The following is a 7,229-nucleotide window of genomic DNA, read 5'->3' on the forward strand; positions in this document are numbered from 1 at the left end:
TGGAATCAAGCACATGTATGCAATTACATGCTGAGGGCAAAAACACCCCCAAGTAATTTAAATGAGAGTATTTCAAAAGATAATTAGATACATATAGCAAATCCAAAGGTTATTACTAAGGTAACATATGCATTTTTTTTCTTCTTCTTTCCTCGTTTTTTCTTCGTTGGATGAACAATTCCCAATAGTAAATATATAACATCAAAAGCACTTTAACTACTAAATTTTTTGATAGCTATTACTTCTATGCAGTTGATATACAAGGGAAAATGTTGCTATTAAACTAAATTTTAAGTAAAAGCACATTATAGCAGAAATAAGACCCTCCAGAGGATAATTTTATGAGACCATTATTGCACGGTAGCTTGGGCAGTTGAACTCGCATGAAACAAATGGCTCCATAAAACAAGTCCCAAAGTGGCCTATTGTTTAATTAAATTCATATCCAAAGCATCCCTCTGCCTTGACATGTGTACATACATTTATTAAATGTACTTTAAAATTCAGTATGAAAACAATATGACCTCATAAAGATGCAAAGGTTTAGACACCTCTTCAAACCAAAGAACTTCTTGAAGCGATATTTTACACAGAACTGTGACTTGTAAAGTAACTGTTGTTTTTTCCCTTAGCACAATGAGAACAGTCAGTTTGATGGATATAGGATGTTTAAGCTTTCTGTCTATAAAGATATGCCCCTATCTACATGAAATGTTTGCATTAGTGCAAGGACTGCTAATTCTTTCTTCTCCTCTTTCATCAAAATGGAAGCATTTCTAAAGAAGCTTGGCTTATCATAAAAAGAAATAACAAGACTCACAGCCCAGTCCTTCAACTGAAATGTGTTTCCTTGGAAGAATGTTAATTTAATGAATGCAAATAAATTAAGACATGTTTTTTTTGTTGTTGTTGTTGGTTTTGTGTGTGCGTGTGTGTGTTTTATTTTTTTGAGTATTTTTGCCTTGAATGCAAAATTGTTTTACTTCAACGTATTACTTTATGCTTCTGTTTCATGAACCACCTACATGTGGGTAAGAGCCCTCTGGGAACAGAATGCACGCCAGTCTGTTCGATATCCTCAAAACATCTGAAAGCCATCTGGTATTAAATGTGTTCAGGGAAGATGGAAGCAAGGGGGTAAAATGAAGAGACATTATTCAAAACAGGTTACTAATTAATTTTAAGATTTGGGGTTCGCAAATGTTCTATCAGTATCAAAATTTCACATTAAATAATCTATAATAAATAATTTTAGCCTCTCTATTTTCACCTATTCTTTTGCGAAATTCCTTAATTCTGTCTATTTAACTCACATCCCACAGAGAAATGGGAAACAACGTAAAAAAACCTAGAAAAGCACAGGTGATTCTAAAACATAGAAACTAAATGAGATCAATTTTAAATGTGCATGTAAGTTGTTCTAAATTGGGGTAAAATTCTCTGGACTGACAAATGGGAGAATGAGAAAAGCTTTGTACTGGTTTGAATAATTTTTGTTCACAGACACTGGAAATGCCCTCCTTAAGAACAGTAGCAATCATAATAATAACTTTTGTTTGTTAAGCACTTACTAGGACTGGGTCCCAGGCACTATGTGAAGCATTTTACACTGCTTAGCTTATTGTAATCCTCATGACATCTCCATAGAGGCATTCTTAAAGATAAAGAAACTAAGGCACCCAGACATTAAACAACTTGCTTAAAATCACAGTTAGTGAAGAACAGAATTGAAATTCACCCCTTTTCATGGACAACAAAAGCCATCTTTTCAGCCCCTACCCCCTGGCCATCAACTCTGAGAGCAAGTCATGCACCTTGATCCGGCCCCGGGGAGAACCGAGGCAAGATCATGAAGCCCAAGGGCGAGAAGCCCAATGAGTTCGAGTCCCGGGTCTCCCAGGCTCTGCTGGGGCTGGAGATGAACTCAGACCTCAAAGCCCAGCTACGTTAGCTGAATATCACAGCGGCCAAGGAAATCGAAGTTGGTGGTGGTCGGAAAGCTCTTATTTCTATCTTTGTTCAGGTTTCTTAACTCAGGCCTTCCCAGAAAATCCAAGTCCGGCTGGTGCTTGAGCTGGAGAAAACGTTCAGTGGGCAACCCGGGGCTTTTGTCCCTCCGAGGAGAATTCTGTGTGAGCCAACGCGAAAAAGCCCAACAAAGAGCAAGCCAAGCGGCCCAGGAGCCGCACCCTGACCACGTGCACCATGTCATCCTGGAGGACTTGTTTTTCCCCAATAAATTGTGGGCAAGAGGATCCGTGTTAAGCTAGATGGCAGTTGGCTCATAAAGGTCCACTTGTGTTTTTTGTTTTGTTTTGTTTGTTTGTTTGTTTGTTTTAATAATTCTTCATTGTTGAAAGTATTACATATGTCCCCTTTTTGCCCCTTTGATACCCGCCCCCCCAGCTGTGCCCACCCCCGCCCCAGGGCCTCACCGCCCCATTGTCTATGTCCTTGGCCATGCATATATGCATACAAGGCCTCTGGTAGATTACCTCCCTCCCACCCATCCCCACCTTCCCTCTGAGATTCCACACTCTGTTCCATGCTTCCATGTCTCTGCATCCCATTGGGACAAAGCCGTGAAGAACAATGTGGAGCACAAGGCTGAAACTTTTTCTGGTGTCTATAAGAAGCTCACAGGCAAGAATGTTAATTTTTAATTCCCAGAGTTTCATTTGTAAAGAAAAATGACTAAACAAAACATTATTCTCTGTTAAAAAAAAAAAAAAAAAAAAAGTCTTTCTCCGCAGTGCACTTAAAATCTCACAGAGATAACTTTAAATTTAGGTTATTGACAAAACTACAGTTTAGAGATACATCCCGAACATTCACCTCACCAAAGGTAACTGTGCAATCCAACAATGCCCAACCCTTTCGTTGTAAAGAAATATTTATATAACAGCAGTGGTTTGTGTTTAGAATCCTGGGTGTCTGCCTGAGTCGTTTATGCTCACAGAGAGATTAAGCTCAGGACCTTTCCTCCCAGCCAGTCCTCTAAAGATGCATGAAAACTAAGGAGAGGTCACAGAAGCACCAACACTGGTACTGCCCCACAAACAATCCTGAGCAGATGGTATGAGACTCCCACAGCAGAAAGGCTGTGTGAGCTCCCTGTCAGGTGAAAGAGCATGCGTGAACTGTCATGCCCTCTTTAATACTTCCACCTCAGTCACCAACGCCGTAGCCGAAGGCTAAGGAGCAGACCTAGTGTGTGAGAGCAGGTATTATGATCACCCCTCCCAAAGGAAAGCAACCCGCACTCAAAAGCATAGCATAGAGAGCTCTGGATAAGTTCGCCAGGCGTGCACAGGACTTTATAGGCACTTTACAAGAAAATGCAATCACAATGAGGCCAGAGGGTCTTTTTGTTGTGCCCACCACTAAATGTCACACTACAACACATACAGAAGTATCACGTTATCCTGGTGTTTGTGAGCAGCCCTGATGAGATAAAAATGTTTGGTTGCACATGTCTCAAAAAAGAGTCCACAGCTCTCCTAACAACTACTTCTACAGAGGAGCCAGGGGAGGAGGAATTGGTCTCTCCTTTGCAGCTGGAAAATGTTATTCAAAATATTTATAACAAGAATATCTAAGAGAGGATACTGGATTCTTGCCTCTCCACATTATTGTATGTCTCTATTTTGTCACTTTAAGATTATGTATGCACTTCAGAAATTTAAATTAATCTTACGGTAAGGTTGGAATCTTTAAGACCTCAATTGAAAGGATGTGACCTGGATGTGTTAAAGAATTTTGTTCTGCCACTGTTCCATAATATTGAGATTTTGAAGATGTTTTAAATAGTTTTAAATAAAAATCTCTTCTGATGTGTAGTGCTCTTGAATTATACCTCTTGAATTTTTTCAAACAAAGTTATTTTAAGATTCATATATTCAACAAATATATATCAAATGCCCACAAAATACAAGGCATTTTTCTGCATCAGAAGACATCAATATAACAGGTGTACCAGTTAATAATGCAGATTTTTTTCAATAGAGTTACACATAGGTTAATATATATGTGATATGATATGTATGCTATTTTATTGTATTGACAGTAAGCTTCAAAACTTCATATGTCCAATTTCCTGAAGGTGTTAACATGATCGATATATTTATGCTTAAAAATATTGAATTTCATGCCCAAAAAAAGAGTTTTAATTCATTACTTTATCTTGAAGAAAAAAGCTGCTGAAAGTTATTGTATACTTTGGGAAGCTTATGGTGAACATGCTCCATCTCAAGATACTTGTGAACGCTGGTTTAAATGCTTTAAAAGTGATGATTTCAATGTGAAAGACAAAGACCGTCCAGGTCAACCAAAAAAGTATGAAGACCAACAATTATAAGCATTATTGGATGAAGATATGTGTCAAACTCAAAAACAACTTGCAGAAAAATGAAACATTGCTCAGCAAACAATTTCCGATTGTTTACAAGCAATGGGAAAGATTTTAAAGGAAGGAAAATGGGTGCCACATCAACTGAATGAAAGACAAATGGAAAACCGAAAAGCCATCAGTAAAATGTTGCTTCAAGGGCACAACAGTAAGTCTTTTTTGCATCGAATTGTGAATGGCGATTTAAAGTGGATTTATTTTGAGATTCCCAAACTCACAAAATCATGGGTTGATCCAGGTCAACCTTCAACATTGACTGCAAAGCCAAATTGCTTCGGAAAGAAGACAATGCTCTGTGTTTGGTGGGATCAGGAAGGTGTGGTGTATTATGAGCTTCTAAAACCAGGTGAAACTGTTAATACTGATCGCTACCAACAACAAATAATCAATTAGAACCATGCTTTGATTGTGAAACGACCAGAATGGGCCAGAGACATGACAAAGTAATTTTGCTTCATGATAACGCACCATCACACACTTCAAAACCAGTTAAAGATACGTTAAAAGATCTTGCCTGGAAAGTATTAACCCACCCGCCGAATTCACCAGACCTTGCTCCTTCAGATTACCACTTGTTCTGATCAATGGCACATGTACTTTCCGAGCAGCACTTCAAAACATAGGAAGAAGTGGAAAATTGTGTCTCTGAATGGTTTAACTCAAAACAAGAAAAGTTCTATTGGGACAGTATCCACAAATTACCTGAAAGATGGGGGAAATGTGTAGCTAGCGATGGACATTACTTTGAATAAAGCACTTTTGATGTTTCTCTTGAAATTATCATGTTTTCTTTGATTACAAAATCCGCATTATTAACCAGTACATCTAGTACATTGGTAGGAAATGGATATTCTTGAACTTAAAAAAACTTACTGCCAAGTATCAAAGGTAAAACAAATAACCAAAGCTAAGATGCTCAACAGTCCAAGGGAAGTGCTATTTGAATGATAGAAACTAAATACCTAAGAGAATTTCAGAGTTTCAATTTGGCTTCAGAACTTCTCAGTGACATTTAAACCCTCAACTGTAACCAAATTTAAGGCACTTGAGATAAGGAAAGCTCTTTGTTTAAAGGTCCTAGAATGTAAATTTCTTGGTATTTCTGGGCTACCAGGATTCTCTCTGGCTCAATCACATGATAATGTAAACTGTTTACTATTAAATAACTTTGACTCAGTTATATTGCCATGTATCATTGTCCTTTGCCAAAACACCAAATACACAAACATATTAAAATAACGTTGCCCTTAGTATGTTTGAGTTTTTTTGTGAATTAAACAGTATAGAGCAGTGGTCAGCACATTCATTAGTCAACAGAGCCAAATATCAACAGTACAATGATTGAAATTTCTTTTGAGAGACAAATTTTTTAAACTTAAACTATATAGGTAGGAACATTGTTATTAACTTAATTAGGGTACTCCTAAGGCTTAGGAAGAGCCACACTCAAGGGGCCAAAGAGCCGCATGTGGCTCACGAGCCGCAGTTTGCCGACCACGGGTATAGAGGAAATTTAAGCTGCAAGAAAATTTAGAAAGAAAAAAGTTAACTCTATAGATGAACTGCTGAAACCCAAGTAAGTGAAATGAGTTACAGGCAGAGGAGATTAGAACTTGGTTTTCCTATTTTTTTAATCCAATGTTAGTTCTATTACACTATCTGATTAATTATAAAGTCATTCAAGTGCATTCAGTCATTGAAAATACTGTCTATAGATACTTTTGATCTTTGATTTTTTTAACATTGTTTTACAAGTTAGGTGTCTATGTCTGGAATAGAAACACTCGAGATTAGAATTCTGAAAGTAACTAAAAAGATAAAGCAACTTGACATAAAACAAGAAATAACTACTTTTGACACATTTTTAATACGTTTTTATTGATTTGAGAGAGAGAGGAAGGGAAAGGGAGAGAGATAGAAACATTGATGAGAGAGAAACATCAATTGGCTGCCTCTGCCAAGCCCCCACCTGCACGTGCCCCAGCCAGGAACCAAACTGTTGGGAGCATAAGACATTTTGGGGGCTAGCAATCTGAATTTGTTCCAGTAAGCTGCTTTCTACTTCACCCTCTTACTAGCCGATAATTAACTCCATTTGTGAAAGAATGTAGGAGACTAGCAGCCGGACTCTAAGTTAATCAATGTCTTTAATGCACATTCCTGAAGTCACTGCCCCTTCCTTAATTATCTGGTCCTGGAAGAGCTATTTACCTAAATAGGTCCAATCTACAAGGGCCATAAACCAAGGATGTAACAGCTTAACTAGAGGGAGGTCACTGGCGCCATCCAGGATGGACATTAGATACAATCTAAGTTAACCATCTAACTGATTCTCGAGGGGGCGGGGGGGGGGGGGCAGCGGGGGGGGGGGGGGCAGCGGCGCGGCTGTGAGAGTCCTCTGCAGAAGCTTGGTGGTTAGGAAACAAAAAAACTCAGGCATATATATAGAGAAAATCTTATTGTCTAAGTTGCTCAGGATCTGGATCTTTGAGTCCCCTGAACCAGCAGCGCTGCTTTGAATAAAGGCTTTTCCTGAAACCTCAGAGTATCCAACTGTCTTCTTCCACGCCAATTCCATAACAAAACCAGCAACCTCAGTGCATGGGCCAAAGCTTAACCATTGAGCTGCACCAGCTGGGAGCTTTTGACACATTTTACAAAGCACTGTGGATGAAAGAAAGGGGTTCTATGGAAAGTAACCTCACAGGGTAATCTGAATAAATTCTTAATGGGAAAGTTATATCCATTCCTTCTGTGCATCTAGGTTAACACACCCTTGAAATAAATCAGCCACACTCAAGAGAGCATATAACCTTATTAA

General features: G+C 38.5%; 1 pseudogene; it reads left to right on the forward strand.

The window, feature by feature from the left end:
• Window positions 1-1,849: 1,849 nt before the first annotated feature.
• On the forward strand, window positions 1,850-2,663 carry LOC118660766 (annotated as a pseudogene).
• Window positions 2,664-7,229: the final 4,566 nt, after the last annotated feature.

The sequence above is a fragment of the Myotis myotis genome, unplaced genomic scaffold, assembly GCF_014108235.1.
Source record: "Myotis myotis isolate mMyoMyo1 unplaced genomic scaffold, mMyoMyo1.p scaffold_m19_p_1, whole genome shotgun sequence".
In the NCBI taxonomy this organism is placed as follows: Eukaryota; Metazoa; Chordata; class Mammalia; order Chiroptera; family Vespertilionidae; genus Myotis; species Myotis myotis.